Source organism: Mytilus galloprovincialis, chromosome 10 (genome assembly GCF_965363235.1).
Source record: "Mytilus galloprovincialis chromosome 10, xbMytGall1.hap1.1, whole genome shotgun sequence".
Classification (NCBI taxonomy): domain Eukaryota; kingdom Metazoa; phylum Mollusca; class Bivalvia; order Mytilida; family Mytilidae; genus Mytilus; species Mytilus galloprovincialis.
In genome coordinates, this window is record NC_134847.1 from 31,322,647 (window position 1) to 31,342,584 (window position 19,938).

At 31.9% G+C, this 19,938-nt stretch overlaps 1 long non-coding RNA gene across 1 annotated transcript; it reads left to right on the forward strand.

The window, feature by feature from the left end:
• Nucleotides 1-349: 349 nt before the first annotated feature.
• On the forward strand, nt 350-9,131 carry LOC143047375 (uncharacterized). The gene is made up of 5 exons (XR_012969529.1): nt 350-390; nt 2,282-2,550; nt 3,358-3,578; nt 5,516-5,789; nt 7,229-9,131. It is a non-coding gene; the product is annotated as an uncharacterized LOC143047375 (long non-coding RNA).
• Nucleotides 9,132-19,938: the final 10,807 nt, after the last annotated feature.

Consider the following 19,938-nt stretch of genomic DNA (forward strand, 5'->3'; position numbering starts at 1 on the left):
CTAATTTTACCCCTAAACTAAAGTAATTTTTCGTTTAAACATGCGTCTCATAAGTCTCAAAAACATATTTGATAAATGAAACTGAACAATGGTTTTTTTTTCTGCAAGAAAAACACATGACAAGATAATATCGAATTCTCATATGCTTATCTTCATTCAACGAGAATAAGTTACATTAATTTTGCACGTTTCAATGTCTGGTTATTCAAACATCCCACCCCGAATAAATATGATAGGGAAATTGCACTTGTTTGTAGGAAATTTTAACCGGTGTATTGCCGGTACGTATATACCTATCTCATCTATATTAAAGAGTTGATCGCGCATGCAGGAAATAGTTACAGGTACACACGATGAACATAATCCGCCATGTTTATAATTTCGGAGAAGGTAAGATCAATATATTAACATGGATCTACAGATTAAGTAAACAGCAGAAAAATAAGTCAAATGAATTTTTAAACATTACACTGGTAAGTGAAGAACAGGCAATTATTGGAAATTAATTTTAGATAAACAAGAAGGGAATAAACAAATTAACTACACAATAGAGAAGATCGATGCATAACATAATTTCAAATTTATGATTAATTAAACAGACCGGAACATATACAGAGATATTGAACGGTAAAAGGGGTTTAACATTTCTTAACTGTAAACAGGTCAATTGATTTAGAATAATTATGTTTAATATATTATTTAGTATAATTGCTTAATCACGATCTCGCTTGTAAATTGTTCAATGTACTGTAATACACAAATACACGCATTATTATGTGTAAACAAGGATACGGATTTGTACGATTTTATTGTTTACATTGCAAAAGGGAATAAATCAAGCTAGCATTCAAGGGACACTAGCTACGAGATGTATAAAAATCCAAAGTATGATTTAATTTTTGTTCACCCACTAAGGAGAGTGAAATAGTGAATAAATAATTCGCTTTTAGCAGTGAAAATGATTCAATTTTGTCAAATTAAACTAATAAACATTGATAATGAATTGTTTACTTGAAAGTGAATAATTCGATCTCATTAAATCCGTATTCATGTGAACTCCAATTTAACCCCTTAGCTAGAGACGGATAACGCTTACTTTGTCCGTGTACTGGTTGTGTAAAGGAAAAGAATGTCAACATTATAAGTAAAACAAATGTAAATCATTTGATTGACTGATTCGATCCACAAAAAAATCATTCTTATAAACTAGGTTAAAACGATGAGAAACATATATTTCAAATCTATAATATCTAATCAAACAGACCTATAAAATCCAATTGCACGAGTTGCTTAATGTATTTATATCTATATTTGTGTTAACATCCCTTATATGGTAATTGGAGGTCAACACGATAGGTAATTATATGGAGTCTAGACTAAAATACACATGAAACGAAGTAACATATTATCGAGCTGAAGTCCTGTAAAATGTTTATTTTATACTTTTGATAGTTTTGACAAATGTTTTACATTGTTTTAAATAAAATATGAAAATTTGAGTCAAATCGGTGACCGGAAGTGCTCTCATGCTTATCTTTACATTAAAAGAGGGCAATCGCACAATTCTCATTATTTTTCATAAAATCGCAATCGAATATTTGGCAAGATTTACTGAAGAAAAAAATAACAAAGGGTCTAAACATTGAACCAAAGTTCTAAAAATATTACAAGCATTCACGTATTGAGTGTTATGGCGGTTCTTAACACTATTATGATTTTAGTTGATTTTGCAAATATTGTATCCAACAAAAATCAATTTATTTGTTAATTGCTATAAAGTTGGTTCGTGTAGTGCACACATGTTTTTTCTAATGTTTTTTTCCTTACTTATAGGACATTCAAAATAAAATCATGAATTCTTGTCCCACATCTTGAACATAGAGGTATATGAAAAATAAATTGGCATTTTGTTCTAGATATTAACTTTATCAGGAAGAATATCAAGCGAGCTATCCAGGAAGCTAAGAATTCGGCTAACTTCTGTCAAAATGTAAAATTGAAAAATAATTAGGTACACGAATAAAAGAGAAAATGTACAAATCAACGATAATTTCATTTATTTTTAGTTCGTATGTTGTAAAAAAAAGATATTATAGAATGTAACAGTGGTAATGTACCATCGTCTTGATAAAATATGAAAAGAAGTAGACGATCGACTTGCTGTCATAGTTTAGTTGCTGAACAGTTTTGAACGTATTTTCATTTTTATTATTTTACAGGAAAATTGATAGATTATGACTATTGTCACTTTCCCATTACAAAGTTTACTTTATCCATTTAGATGTCAACAATATGAAGCAAGTGTGACTGTCAGCAGCATACACCAATAATTTACCATGGAGTCAATTTCAGACGAGAAAAAGAACTTCATAATTATTCAGTTAGTGGTTACAGGAATTTCGCCACGTGCTGTCCGTAAAATATTTCACAGAGAATTTCACCCTAAGTGTTTAAAAGGTTCACTAAGAACGAAATCCATGGAGATAAAAGACCTGAAAGATAAAGGAGTTTTGCGCAAGGCACAAATGAATCTGCTTTATCCAGATGTAGGTGAGTTTTTTTTTTATGGAAAGTACAGTTATAATATCATCTAATATGTGTATTACGACTAATTTATTCCTTGCAAGAAGTTCTTTCAAATTTATCATGGGCTTAACAACTTGTCGACCCCTACGATACATGTACAAAACGTTAAACTTCAAACAAGGTATATATATTGTTATTACTGAGCAGTATTTCTCGTTTTTGTTGTTGTTTTACACTCTCTCTCCAGGGTCAAACAATTTGTATTTCTTAACATACCATGTGGTATTTGGATTGAATCTGTATAAACGTAGGAGGGATATCGTCATAATCTTCAGGTGACCTTGACATTTGATCAAAATTATTGATTTATTTGACGTTTTCTTGTCAAGAACAGAACTTGCTAATTTCCTGATATTTGACACAAGGCGGCAACACATCAGGGAGATGTTCTGACTTTTAATTTTAGATGAATTATATCTGTCCTATACGATATTCCGCTTGTGCCATGCTCCGTCCTTGATATAATTAATTGATAAATAAAGCTAAAACTGTTCAGGTTCCAATCCTAAATCGTATATAGTAGCTAACTACCTTGATCAAACCTTTGAAGGGCACCATATATTTCTCTTCGTTTATCACAAATTGTTATAAAATATATAAAAAATACAGTTAAATTCCCACCAATTACTATATATGTTTATTTAGAAATACACAGATTTTAAAGTACTAGAACGTTTTTGACGGGCAATATCTTTACTGTAGGTTCCATTGCTCATTAGTTTTAGGTAACTAAACACAGTTCCAACTATCTAAGAATTGAGTATATTGTAGGCATAGAACCTTCATCATCCACATTTGACATATCACTGATGCTTTGTTTGTTGAGAAACTTCACTGATATTGATGTGTATGATCAGACTCCTCAACAACATGACACACGTGTAGCGGCTGATCTCGGCAGAATGCATTGTTATAGAAACAAGTGTGCTCACATGAATATATGTGAATTTTCGAGAGAACATTTCAATTTGATTTGGACCGATTTAACTGAGGTTAGTATATGATTTAATGGACATTGCATGCTTTAATTTGACCAAAAACAATACAAACAGAGTGAGGCAATAAAAGGGAGGAAGGACAGAAGGATTAAAAAAATTAAAATCCTAGGATGGTAAGAGCGGAAAATGAGAAAAAAAAATGAGAAAAAAACTAATTTCTTGCAAAAGACATTTTGAAAATGAATGTTCTGCAACACAAAATGTGAGAAACAATTGTGCACAAAAGTCAAAATAAGGAAGTATGCGTAGCAATAGATGAATTTGTTTTTCTAGGTCAATCAGTAAACAGCCTATTGTCCCAATTCCCTCGAATTGTACATGGTCGTCCTTTACACAATGTATAATACTTTACTGTGATATACTGTCGACAGTGACGTAGATACATAAATACAAAACGCTCGTGCGTTCACGTCGACCGTCAAATCATAACAAAATAATAAAATAAGTCTCAGTACTATATTTTGGCGTCTTTTTCCTGATAATTTCTTTTTTATCTAGAAGATGAATTTTTGCCGGTCCGAAAACCAGACAAATTCACACAACCCTGGATTGTAAACCCTGACAAATGAACAGGAATACAAAGTTCTACTGATTAAAAAAACAGGTTTTACCAAAACAACTTTGACGAACTCGGCTTAAATAAATTCGTGAAGAAGTTTTAGTGAAACTTTTTTTTTGTCACAGATTGACATCGTTTTTTCGAGAAGTACCAATCTGCTCTATTACCGTCCCAGCAATATGTTATTTAATTTATAATACTGCATGTTCTATCATTATCGTCTTTTAAATTTTGAATTGAAAATACTTATCTATGACGTCATGTACATAGCAACGCTACAGTTCAGTATTAGAAAAACAACAAACGTGAAGCAAGATGTATTTTTTATTTTGATAAAATTAAACGTCTGAAACCAAACCGTATAACTTGAGCATTGTTTAAAAAAATAATGTAAATTCAATTCATTGTCCTTTAAATCATAGATTTTGATTGGTCTGTAGTAGAGGGTGACATTTAAAACATTGTCAACTGCTGAGCCATGGGAAAGAGTAAACTATCTCCCTCGTATTAGCACATCAAAATCTGGCATATTAATGTGAAGTATCATAATATATATAGTCCATTTATACAATCCTTGTGGTCATTACTAAATATCTATTACAAAACTTAAACTAGTCTAAACCAAGATCTTAGCTTTTAATTAAAAACAGAAACCAGGTGTTTAATTAAACTCATTATAGATACCAGGATTCAAATTTTTGGATTTCGAATGATCAGTTAGGCTCGAATAAAAAATGTTTAAAAGCTCAAATGAAGTAAAACAAGTATTAAAGCAAACGCATACCATATATGTTCAATAAGTCTGATGTTTAAGTTGCTGTTACTTTTACCTATCTGAACTGAATGAACTTTTAGAGAATATTTTGGATATACCACAATATTGTGTATTATGCAGAACTTAGGGTACAAGGGGATTTCAAACCTTGTAAAACCTGTGATTTTTTTAAATGCGAAGCGGCTACTTGATATTTTTTAAATCATAAAATAGTAAACAAAAAAATGTGAATAACAATTAAAGCAAATGAAGAAAAACCTTCGACAAATCAGAGACAATGTAGATATCGCAATCTCACGACTCTGTAACTTGTTTGTGCCATTTTAGGTATGTCGTATGTATATCGTAAGCGTCGAAGGGTTAAGCACTGGTAAATAAAAGGGTTAATTATCACTCTGTGTTAATGTTAAGTGTTATTCGCCCTTTTCGTTCCCAAATTGTTTTAGTTTATTTATTTTGTATTTTTTCTCATTGATGAAGAACCGCAATGTAACTTATATTCTTTCTTTAAGAATGTATTCGTTTGCATTGCCTCAAACCATAAATGACAAGCGGTACCAATTACAGTATGATTCGATGTTATTGGTATTGTTACAGGCTATTCGACGCTTGGGGGGATCAGAACTGTATGACAAATGCCAAACAGAGAAACAAAGTTTGGAAAATAGAGATCAAATGGTCTTATGTGAGATTTTCAACGAGATGAACAGCTCGATGAGAGAAATTGGAAATTTGAAAGAAGAAACTAATAAATTGAAAGAAGAAACTAATAAATTGAAAGAAGAAAAAAAGTTGGAGATCGATTTGCTCAGAATAGAACAACAAGACCAGGCTGAATTAGAATTCCTTTGCATTTCTGATAAAAATAAACGTCAGTATTTGTACTTCATTTATGTTCTGATTTAATACTTTGAAAATGCTACCACGATTTTATCTTAACTTCATTCAAATGCAGTATATGGATTAGCATTAAAAACGGTCTCAAAATATTCATCAATCTAGTTATATTCAAATTGGCTTCCTCTATACGAACAAGCCAACAATGATGTTGATATTGATTTGAAATACCAAGGACTATTATAAAAAAAGCAATGTGCTTGCTTAGTTTTTCAATTATCGGAGAGGAACACGATATAGAGACAGAAAACTCTTATCTTTTGCACATACAAATGAAACGTTGCACGTGGTGTTTTTGTGTGAAAATGAGATAGTCAAGCGTTATATCTTTTTAATTTTTTTTTTATATGTATTTTTATAACCTGACTAGTCAATGCATTGTCTTAAGGTGGTATGGGAGTCTAAAATAAAAATAATAGAATTTGTTCATACTTTGCCAAAATGTTGTATCTATTGATACATGTTGAAAAATATAATAAAAATGATAGGTCACCGCACATTTTCTCAAGCTACAGGACGGGACAAAATGACACATTTTGTATGGATTATACAGGAAAAAACACCATTTTGTGATTAGAAACTAAACAAAATGATAGAATTGGTAAATACTTCAGGAAAAGATAGCTTTCAGACACTGCTTTGAGAATATCAAAAGAAAAGATAGGGTCACCGTACGTTTTTCCGGCTAAAATACAAAATAGGAAAATTCCATACAGAATCCTTCAGAAAATGCACTTTTTTAGAGTTACCTCCCCTTATAATGCCAATTTTAAAAAAAAAATAAAAACAACCAAAAATAATTAACATTTGCAAAAATATGAATATTTAGAAGTTATATTCTTATACATTGGTACTTTTAAATGAAAATGTACATTAAATATCTGCATTCCTGCATTAAATTTTGCTAGCTTGATTGAAAATCTGGACCTTTGATTCTCTGTTTTTTACAATCCAAGATGGAGGAAGACACCCATACCACCTTAAATAATAATCTACAGCAAAATATATATCGTACCATTATTGTGCGCTATTATATTTACAACGAGGCTAAAAATAGATGCGAGAAAGTAGTTAGTAAACAGTACACTCAAATTGTTCAGGCCTTCACATGTGACGTAGAGAAGTATTATGCTAAGTGATTATATTGTACCGATAACAGAGTACTCGCAGTTGATGAATCCTAGTTAAAATTAAATTTTTAACTAATGGATACTCTTTTTCTATCAGATAGAAATGTAAATCATTACTTTAACAGAAGTAATGATCAGTGAAATATCTTAAGTATGCGCAATATTAGTTTTCTCTTTTTTTACAATTTAAAACGATTGTGCTCTTTTGTTAGTATATTATGCTTTATGTAAATGTATATTATGTTTGTTTTTTATTTTACATTTATTATACTTGTATTTGCAGAACAAAACACTGAATTTAAGAGAAAATGGAGGGAACAACTAAACAATGAAACTTTTATTTTATCAAAAGCGGCAATTTCAATATACGAAACTATTCAACACAATCAGTTTGTTGCAGTTTCTGGAATGTGTGGGTCTGGAAAATCCACGTTGGCTCAATACACAGCGCTTCGTATGTCGGAAAGCCATAGATATTTTGTTATATATGTGCCTTCAGCTTTGGAAAATTTTACACCTCAATATTATTATAAAAAACCCGACCAAAAATGTTTGTACATTCTTGACGATTTATTTGGAAAATCTTCCATTTCCGATTTCAACCACATAAGATTGACTGAATTGTTGAATGAAGCTAAAACAATTACAGCCAGGTACCTTAACGTTAGGTTTTTAATAACATGTAGGCAACATGTAAATGTTATGAGAAAATTAAAAGACGTTTTACCATCTATTGTAGAATGCGAATTGCATTCACCCGAACTGTCATTATCCCTTGATGAGCGTCAAAAGATCTTTGATTTATATATTCAAGATGAGGTCAATGTGTACCAGAATAATGATTTCTTACTAAAGTCAGAGCAGCTGCCGTTACTTTGTAAGTCATACAGAAAGCATTTTTGCAGCAGATTTCAAGATTTTATTTTAAATTCTGACAACATAATAAGAAGTAAAGTAGAGGAAATGAGAGAGTCGGAGAACCCGTCGTATATCTGTCTTGCTCTGTTACTAGTTGCTGGAGAATTTTATACACAATATTATTCATGTGAATGTATAAGATATGGGAACTGTCATACTGTTTTGCAGAGTGTAATATCGGAATCAAGTTTTAAGAAAAAACCGACGGCAAGCCGTAAGTTATTATTGTCAGGATTTGAGAAAATAGAAGGAATTTATGTTAAAAGAGAAGGAAATCGTATGTCCTTTATAAACGAAATAATATATGACGTTGTTATATCATGTATTGGGAGTAAGTTTATCAATAGTATAGTAAAATTTGCAGAATACTCTTTTATTGAACATCGTGTTAAATTGGAATCTTTTACAACTCAGGAAACACCCAAAAGTGCTTTCTTAGTTTTGAACCAGACGTATAACGAACTATATTTTGAAAGGCTTTTACTGGAAATAAGAGAAGGAAACGAAAGAGTTTTCGCAAATATTCAAAATAAATATCATGGTTATAGAAAAGCCTTCATAGAATATCTTACAGCACATTTAACTGACTCAGATGTAAAATTTTTAAAATCACCCCTTCTTTTATCGTGTAAAATGGGATATGATGACGTTGTATTGTATCTTGTTGGAAAATGGAACAGACTGTTAGAATATTCAATATCCGAAACTGAAACACCGCTAGCTGAAGCATGTAAAAGGGGATATTTTGATATTGTCAAAATTTTAGTAAAATCAGAAAAATATAGGGATACTGGTGTTATAGGAAATCCAGATCTGCCGATTGTGCGTGCTTGTGAAAATGGTTACACGGATATTGTCAAGTTTTTGTTAACAAATGGTGTATATCGAGATCTGTACAGCGGTTTCGTTGCTTCCTGTAAAAATGGTCATACAGAGATAGTCTTACTACTAAAAGATAAAGAACCGAAACTTTTGCAGCGGAACGGGCTAGGCGTTTTGATGAGTGCTTGTGAAAATGGACACGAAGAAGTTGTCAGGATACTACTAAGTCACAATATTGATTCTGAATCAATTTCATTATATTACCCGTCAATGAATGGTCATTTGAATATAGTCAAATTGTTATTAAAAGCTAAGGCACAAGTGCATGAGTGTGATATAAATGTTGCAGAATGGAACGGCCATGAAGACATTGTTAAATGTTTACGCAATCATTTGAATCTGTAAGATACAATTGATTTCGGAACTTATCATTAAAACAATATGGATGTTTTATTACCTAAACACCGAAAGAGATCAAAAGGGACCTAAAAGAAAAACTAAACATGCTAAATATATTTAAGATGAAAAGTTAAAACCTTAGTTTTTTAAAATATTGTGTTAACTTATTTAACAGTGAATTTAAGATCGTTAGATCATTTGGATGAAAATGAGATGACGTTATTTACGTTCCAATTATAATTAGAAAAAGTCGTATGTACCGCAGAAGTTTTCTGAATATATAGTGACATCTCTGTGTAGTTATTTGGTGTCTGTGGAATTTGATGCAACTGCGTACAAGTGAAAGGTTTGGCTAGCTATAAAACCAGGTTCATTTCAACATTGTGTACATTAGAAATTGTCTGTACCAAGTCAGGAACATGACAGTTGTTATCCATTTGTCCGTTTGAAAATAATTAATTAATGGTAGGCATAAAGTAACATTATTTTGATGTGTTTCTATTGGTTTTAACTTGTTGGCTGGTCTTGTATTTCCGTAATTAAACTATGAATATTAAACATTGGTACACCTCAAAGGCAGATTTGGAGGGAGGGTCAGGGTGTCTGCACCCCCTTTTGTGGGGAAACTTTGGTTAATTATACAAGGAATCAATAAAGCTTAAATAGTATTATTGAAGTTAGCCGAAGTTGTTAAAGCCAAAATATCAATAAGGGAGCTACAATTGGATTTGTAAATGGAGGGCGGGGTGAAATTTGGAATAAAAGACAGGACAGGAATTTTGAGTGAAAAAAAGCCGGATAAACAATTTGACTAAACAACATGAAAAAAAGGGAGAAGGTCAATTTAGGTATAAAAATTAGATTGAACCAATGAAAAGAGGATGGACCGAATAGAGTGAAAAATAAAAAAGCAGGATGAGATTTGAACTTACAAAAATGCAGGACAAAATTTTTCATCCAAGCCCCTCCCCCCAATAAAAATCAAATAGCATCTCCATTAATTGATAGTTTCATTGTTTTTTGTTTCATTCAAAATATAAAGTTACACTTCTTAATACTATGTTTTTTAAACCTCTCCTTTAAAAATCCTAAATCTGTTAATAAAAAACTATAGTCTGAATTCACAAAAATACAAGGTTCCCGATAGGTACTATTGTCCCTACAAAGTGTAGGGGGGGGGGGGGAGAAAACATATCTCAAATCCTACCAAACTGGCCATTGATATGAAATGTCAATACCTTATTCATATAAAATAAATGTAATCAATATTAAGTTATTAACCCCAATGCATTTTGATGTTGAACTAGATACAACAACAAAAAACGAAATCTCGATAAATCATAACCATGTGTGCACTTTCCAATAGGACGTTACCCTCCCCTCCAGTGATCGTCTTTCATTATTTTCACAATATAAGCTAATAATGTACAATTTTTCCCATACCCAGCTTTATTTATCAGAACAGACGGTTACGATCATCTTAAATAAAAGTTGCGACCATCTTGGATATAAATAAAAAAGTTACGATCATCATCGTGATTTTTTGTATATCGATATTCGTTTTACTTGTTGCTTTTCCATTATGAACAAAACAATATTTATTGGCAATGCTTATAAAATATTTCTAGACATAATGCAAATCTGAAAATAAACTGTCTAAAAGGTGAAATCGGCCGTCTAAAATGTCCCAAAAACTGTGTCCGCCATATTGGGATGATCGTAATTGCAGTTATGATCATCACGTTGACACCAGTGATACTCAAAAATAAAATTTACTGAAGTATTTCAAATTAACGCACGCACAGAACTCAACAATTATTTCTTTTTTTTTAAATGTTTGGATAACTGTAACACAATATTTGTCTTGATTTTTGCAAATAGCTTCTTTGGCGTAAGATCTAGTTTTAGCACTTCGACCACCTTAGGAAAAACCTGCAATTTAACTAGTTTAGCTCTATTGTAACGTTTTCTGATCAACAAAATAACGATCGACAAGATTGGGTTTCGCAATAATCATAATCACGTCACACAGGAGTTCTCATCCTTTCTGAATGGGAACGGAATGTTAGTAAAGTGTAACAGTGCTTACACGTTAATGTTTCTTTGTCCTTTCTCCAAGTGCATTTTCCTTACTCGTCCAGAATACCATAATTTTATCGGTAATACAATGCAGCTCATCAAACACAAAACAATAACAAGAGAATGTAAAATTGGTTTTTACTACAATAGTAGATACGGTCGTGGATATATATGGAAAACATAAAAAAAACAACAAAGCATAGGAAAGAAAAGAAAGAACCGAGTTTGATCATTCTACGACAATTACGACAACTATGACATGGTCATCTTTCACATGTAAGTGAGACTGTCCTGCAAGTGAGAGGTTTAGTTAGTTTTAAAACCAGATTTAATCCACTATTTTCTACATAAGAAAATGCCTGTACTAAGGCAGAAATTTGACAGTTGTTATCTATTCGTTTGCTGTGTTTGAGCTTTTGTTTTCGCCATTTGATTATGGACTTTCCTGTCTGAATATTTTGGAATACAGTATTTGTGTGATTAAATTTTTTGAAAAAAAAACGGATACTCTTATGACATATGTTAACATTTTTAACATATAACTTAAAAGATATATTTGAAACCCTTGTTTCAGTGGTTGCTTGCAAGTAGCGTCTGTTTATACCAATGATCTCAGATCAAAGACACAACCAATGGAAAGTACAAACCTAGCTGTATATATACTCATTTTGCAAGTGTTACAAGAATGATGCTACTTCACGTCTGATGCACGAAAGGGAAAATAAATATGAAACTAAAAGTATATATCACCTAATTGTGTATATGGTAGACAAAAAAATAATCACATTTTCGAGGTACGAAGTGAGATTACCTTTTCCGTAAATTAGCGTACCCCGAACATCTTTTCGTGATGCGGCTCCTCATGGTAAAAATCCCTTTTTTCACACAATAAGATTTTGAAAATTTAATACTTTGAACACATTTTATAGCTCCATAGTTTTTACACATTTATTCTATGTTCCTCTACTTTCCAAATCACCACAAATGATTAGGATCAGTCATTTGTGACAAATAGAAACATGTTTAATATCACTACACAGAGATTTTTTGTTTTCTCACAGCTTTTGAATTTCTAATTTCGAGGCACATTAGAGATATTGACCCAAGTATCAATTAGTTAACTACATAATATAATCCAGAAGTGTGACAAAAAAATTCTGCAGCCCACTCTATGAAGATTCGCGTACAACTACAGCTTTTTGTCAATATAAGTTGTTCTCGCTTATCGACAAACCGGAAAATCAAAAATGTCATTTTCTGAAAATTAAATGTATTACAAGTTTTAGCTTTCAACCAATCTGTGGACTGCTTCGCTTTATTCCAAATTAAAGTTAAATTTGTGCATGTGGTTGTTGATTTATAATTGGAAATGTGGTATTTCAGATATTGATTGATATAAAATAGATTTACTTATAAAGAGTGGGCTTAGTTTACCTCTGCTTTTAAAATTATGTTCACTTTACTTGTTGCAAATTAAAACATTTACAAATAGACACGACTCTAGATCTGGAGGTGTGCCTCTCATGGGATGTGTCTATATTGGCAGACGTTGTCTATTTGACATTGTTTCACTCCCCCTTTTGAGTATTAATTTTGTTTTAATATTGTGTCATGGATCAAATTAGTTTTTTCAATGGATGATAACTTGTGTTTTTTAATAAGTTTTTTGGTTAAGTAATTTCAGTTTATACATCATAGGATATCTTTCTATGTTGTAATGATATACTGACCCCTGTTAGAAAGTTACAACCCTCTTATGTTATTGCAACGTGTCATAATTGTTTCTCGTTTTTATATCGATTAGATCATTGTTTTTCTTTATGAATTATTTCAAACTAGTCATATTGTAGCTTGCTGTTCGATGTGGCCAATTGCAAGTTTATTGTCGCCATTGACACAACCTAGTTCTCTTTACATTGAAATAGCTATACAAAAAGCAGACAGATACCGAAGTAGTAGGGTGCCCAATCAACGCATTTTACCAAATTCGGTTAACAGAAGAAAACACGGCTTTATTTTATATCATTGGAAAGAGGAGAATAGGATTCATCGAAATATTGTTGTCGTCGTTGTCTGCAGTGGTCACGTTTTTTAATCAGGGTCAAAGGTCATAGCAAAAAATCCAGGAAAATATAGAGTCACATTTAAATAACTTTTTATCTCCACATATATTCGTTTGAAGCAAAATAAAAACAACTAATTTATAGAAAAATATCTTTTCTTTCTACATTAACTTATTTTGTATTTTTATCGCCAAAAAGTACTAAAGATTTTCATTTTTTGCCGATAAGGTTCAAATTTGAAATTTTCAAACAATTGTTCAATAACAGTGACCAAGACCTGTTATAATTTCAAGATTCGGAATTTTTATATTGTATTCGTTACAGGTCAGATCTAAAGAATTTTTCTAGATCTTAATTTTAGTACTTTGTCAAAATTAAAATGTGTTTTTCACGTCTTTTGATAGTAAGCTTACGTCAGCTTCTAGGTAAATATCAAATTTCTTTCAATGAGTGTGAAATGTATATATTATTGATTTGTTTCGAAATTTGTGTAACATAAACGTCGATGTTAGTTGAATATAAAGCTCTTCGATAGTTTGCTTTAAAGAAGTAAAGATTACTGCAAACGGAAAAAAGAGGGAGGTTAAAGTTGTGAAAACAAAATGTCTGTTAGAAACAAGTTAAGCACACAATCCTACATATACAGATGACTAGATGAGCAGCAATTGGCTGTAATTCAGTGGTTGTCGTTTGTTTATGTGTTACATATTTTGTTTTTCGTTCATTTTTTTACATAAATAAGGCCGTTAGTTTTCTCGTTTGAATTGTTTTACATTGTCTTATCGGGGCCTATTATAGCTGACTATGCGGTATGGGCTTTGCTCATTGTTGAAGGCCGTAGGATGACCTATAGTTGTTAATGTCTGTGTCATTTTGGTCTTTTGTGGATAGTTGTCTTATTGGCAATCATACCACATCTTCTTTTTTATATCTAATGTTTACAAAAAGTCAAAGAATATAATCAGGGAGAGGGTTATGTACAACACCGATATGTATATGACAAAGCATTGCATGACAAAAACACGAAAATCGACGAAAGAAAGAACATGCTGCATAAAGAAGAATTAATGAACGCATAAGATTGGTACATCTGTATTCAGTGACTTTGTTATTATCCAACCCTTGATTCTTTTCACACCAAATTCTTTGTCTACAGGAGTAGCATGTAAAGTCATGTGAGTATCAGCTTTATCGTGCATACAGAATAATTCTTCAAACCTGAATGATATCCCTTCCGAGGAGATTTAGGGTCAATGGAAAAAAGTAAAATTACAAAAATACTTAACTCAGAGGAAAATGAAATCGGAAAGTCCCTAATCACATGGCAAAATTAAATGACAAAACACATAAAAAAAGAATTTACAACAACTGTCATATTCCTGACTTGTTACAGGCATTTTCAAATGTAGAAGTGCCAACTAGATAAATGACTTCTTCATGTGTTATGGTAACTGTTAATCTACCATGATGCTGAACACTCGATTCTCAAGTTATCTGATTAAGGCCTGCTTGTTCTCGCCGACTCGAAGAAACTTTGTCCAGTCAAGAATTCGACTACCTTCTATATATGACCTAAAACACATTTACAGACGAATAAAAACTTGATTCAGCTTTTAAAAAACTGCAGTTGAACTTACTTATTATTAATGATTACATCTGTAAATTGATAAAAGAATATTTTATATATACTTTTCAGCTTCATACGACGAATTGACTACTGAGTTCAGTTCACCATATGTAACTCTTGGTATTACAACAAGTACTCGTTCATATATAATCTCAACACGTGTGATGCAAAAAGGATACACCGGTCAAAAAAGTTGCTCAGTATGTATCGATAAGGATAAAATACAAAAATTATCAAAAACTCAAAATTCAGGAAATTTAATACCGACAACACTTTACGCACTGTGATAACATATGTATAGTATGTAGCCACCACTATATAGGTCCAGACACATGGCATTTACCCAGCGCCAAGTAATATAGTTCTGACATGATTGTATGATACAGTTTAAAATAGGGACGACAGACACCAGAGGGAGAGCCAAACTCATAGATTGAAAATAAACTGACAACGCCATGCTTAAAAAAAGAAGACAAACAGACAAATACTAGTACACAAAACTAAAGACTAAGCAACACGAAGTGTTTGAGTATTAATTCTGCAATTCATGAATAATGTAATTTAACTAAAATTTATGTAATTTAACTAATAATGCAACGCTCTGTGGAAAAGTTAAATTAAGACGATATTTCAGTTAGTTGTTCCGTTTATGCCTGTTTTGTTTTTTATTTTTTTTACTTGTTTTTTTACTTTTTTACTTGTTATACTATTTCCGGTGGCACGGTAGTATTTCTTAGGCCATATGGATAATGATAGCCTTTTTAGAATTTTCGCTACTTTCTAACACTGACCAAGAATCTTCATACACAGTTTACTGAAATACTTTCATTATAATGTTCAGAGATAAATGATAATAATTGTATGTATGATGACTGTTTGCTTTTTCTGCTACCTTTATTAACATAAGGCCACTTGTGCTTTTATGTCTTTAATCATGCTGTAAATATATATTTTTTTAAGATCTCATCAAATAATTTTCAACTGTAAGTAAAATTATTTCATATATTCTACACCTGATCCATCCCTCAGCTTTTGGAAAATATGTTCAGTAGATGCTGTTTATTTGTCCAGTCACAGTGTTAAGATACATTGTACACAAAGGAGCAACCTAGTTTCCGGAAAGTAAATACTACCGTGCCAATTTAAGAATGATGTTCAAAAACACGTGACATATGTGTCGTGTAAACTGGAATTGATGGGTAAGCTCAAGGATGAGATGTTGAACTTTCAGGTCAAATAGTGTATCTAACGAGTATATAACAAATACATATATTTAGTTGAAAATTATATTTTGTCCACTTACAGTCATTTGAGGATGTTTTTTTTAAGAATTAGATGCACTAAAATCTTCCCTTTGAATTGAGTGAAAATTTGTCAACACTACGATTGATTGATTGATTGGTGTTTAACCGCCGCTTTCAGAAAAACTGACAATCTTCGTCAATTTAGATTGGAATCGAGCGCACCTGCCACGTGCAGGGTTCAATCTCATAACATCAGTGTTAACAGGCTAGTGATATATAGTGGTTGTACTACTTAGATCACTCGTGAACCGAGGCCCCTCACTACGATCAATTCAGAACATAAGATTTCCGTATCTATAATGAATGTTTGTCTACCAATGAAAACATAATTATGCTGACATAAAGATGTCCGTTTTTTGTTTGTTATGTGGTTGCCTTATAGACGTCATATCTCCTAAGATTCATATTGAGATTTTTTATATATTTCTTGTTATTGTTTGATGTTTGTGCGTGTTAAAGTATTAGAATCTGTATATTGTGATAATGAAAATGCATATATAACTCTTACTACATTATTTTTTTAGCAAGTTCTTGGCATTAACGATGGAGTAGAAATTTTGACTCAGTACGGCGTAAAATGTACCTTTCTATCTTAATGCTGCAGATTGTTGAAGAATATGACGTATCTATCCAGCTGAATAAAATTTGACATCAACAACAAGTTGTATCTTTTTTTAATGCCTTATTTGATATTAAAACATTGAACTTATCATCAAAACATGCAAAATTATGTCATACATGATGAAATTCATTTCCATCATTTATTAGTGTCTATATGGAGGGGATCCTTCATTTTCATTATACTCTATTTTAAGACCATTTTTCTCGATCCTTTATTTATTTTGCCCATTATTCTCTATTTTCTTTATATTTCAACACCCCATTATTCTCTATTCTTTATTTATTTTGGCTATTTTTCTTTATTCTTTATTTTTCGGCCCTTTTATTTTGTATTTCTTATCCATTATTCTTCATTTTAACCCCTTCCAGACCCTCCAAAATATCGTTCGTTAAAGGGGCACTAGCTACGAGATATATAAAAGATATAAGATATGTTTTGTTTTGTTCAATCATTAATGAAAGTGAAATAGTGAAATAACAAATCGCTTTTAGCAGCTAGTATGGTCTAATTTTGTCAAAATAAGCTAAGAAACATTGATGACGAAGTATTCACTTGCAAGTAAATAATTCGACCTTATTGAATCCGTATTCATGAGAACTTCAATTTAACCCCTTAGTTATAGATGGATAACGCATGAATTGTGTGCGTGATTGATTATTTAAAGGAAAAGAATGTCAACATTGAAAGTGAAATAAAAGTAAATCATTTGATTGACGGATTCGATCCTCAAACAAATCATTCTCATACAGGTAAAAATGAAGATCAACATATTTTTAATCTATAAATGAAATTAAATAGACCTAGAAGAATCTAATTGCAAGATTTTCTCTTTCTATTTCTATTAGTGTTGTCAACGGTTAACCGTCGGAAGGACCAAATTTCGAATACCAAAAACGCTAATCGGTTAACCGGACTTTTTTTCAATTTTAATAGATTTGATATACATGTGTATTGAACATGTTAAAATCAACAAATAATTGTGTTTTATTTTAAAATTATCATCGTGGTAAATATTGTGACAGATCAATTGTCCAGTATATTGATTGCTATTGTAACTGTTGATCCAAAACAAATAGAATTAATAAGAACTTAGACAATTTGTCTTTCAGCTCGGGGCAAGATCTTAAGAAAACATAATTAGTATACATGTTCTAGTGACTTTAGATCAGTAATCCGATTAAATTTCAGAATTTACTTCATTATTTTTTGTCCTTATCTGATATTGAGTAGACGTACACCTGAATGTGCAACCTCCATCGTGCAAGACTTTGACATACTTTAAAGAAATGCCAACTAACAAATTGTGAAATTCAAATCAACATGAATGTTTATAATATATAATTCATAGTACGAATAACAGGCTTAATCATTTCAAATTGAACATTCCATATTATTTTCTGAGACAGCAAGAGAAAACGAAATATCGCATCATCGGTTTCACTGGGTCAATGCCTCTGCTGGTGGACGTTTCGTCCCCGAGGGTATCACCAGCCCAGTAGTCAGCACGTCGGTGTTGACATGAATATCAATTATGTGGTCATTTTTAAAAAATTCCTGTTTACAAAACTTTGAATTTTTCGAAAAACTAAGGATTTTTTTTATCCCAGGCATAGATTACCTTAGCCGTATTTGGCACAATTTTTTGGAATTTTGGATCCTCAATGCTCTTCAACTTTGTATTTGTTTGGTTTATAAATATTTTGATATGAGCGTCACTGATGAGTCTTATGTAGACGAAACGCGCGTCTGGCGTACTAAATTATAATCCTGGTACCTTTGATAACTATTTCAGACATTTTCCATTCGACGAATTCAAGACGTTTTTTTTTATTTTTCAAACTGAAGTTTGAACCATAGTAGATACGATGTACTGGATTATTAAAGTCTAACTTCGCAAGGAATCCTCACAGACAAGCCTTGTAATGCAAAAAAGACGTACAAACTTCAGTCCATCGTATTATAAAAAAATCATACATGTGTAGGGTTCTGTAGATAAGGTATTTCAGACATCAACTTAAAGTACCGGTTAACCGGTTAATCGGTCGAACGATTACCCGAGTAACCAGTTAGGCAAAACGGTATGATTTGACAACACTAATTTATATCTATATTTATGTTTATATCGCTTATATGGGCATCGGTGGTCTTCGGGAGGTCAACTCGACAGCTAATTAGATGGCGTCAAGACTAAAATACAAACGAAACGAAGCGTCATATTATCGACCCCATGACCTTAGATTGTTTATTTTAGGCATTTTATAATCTTGATAAATGTTTCACATTGTTATAAATCAAATATGAGAATTTGAGTCAAATCGGTGTATATGAGTTTGACAGCTAGTGCCCCTTTAATAGAAAACAATCAGGAAATTCCACTTTAGAAATAGAATAACACCATTCTTTTATCTTATCACCGGTATAAATTTATAAATAATGATATGTGATATGATTGCCAATGAGAACTATCCTCCTCCTCCACATTCTGTATGTGCCCGTCCCAAGTCAGGAGCCTGCAATTCAGTGATTGTCGTTTGTTGCTGTGTTACATATTTGTTTTTCGTTCATTATTTTGTACATAGATTAGGCTGTTAGTTTTTCTCGTTTGAATTATTTTACATTTGTCATTTCGTAGCCTTTTATAGCTGACTATGCAACATGAGCTTTGCTCATTGTGGAAGGCTGTAAGATGACCTATAGTTATTAATTTCTGTGTCTATTGGTCTCTTGTTAAGAGTTGACTCATTGGCAATTATACCACATCTCCTTTTTTTTTTATATCCATCCAATTTCAGATGAAGTGGTTGTAAGCAAGTAAAGGCAACCGTACGACCTTCGACAATGAGAAAACCTCATATCTTATAGTCGGCTATTTATTGATAGGCCTCGACATGAAAAATATGAAACAATTCAATTGAGAAAACTAACGGCTTAATTTATAACAAAACAAATTACGAAAAATAAGTATGATAGACATGAACCAACGACAACCAGTGACGTACATGCTCCTGACAGGCAAATAAAGAATGTAGCGGTGTTAAACATGTTTGTTAGCACCCAACACTCCCCTAACCCGGGAAAGTGGTGTTACAGCACAACATAAGAACAAATTAAAAAAATCAATTGAAGATGGCTTGACTCATGATCAGATCGATACAAGTT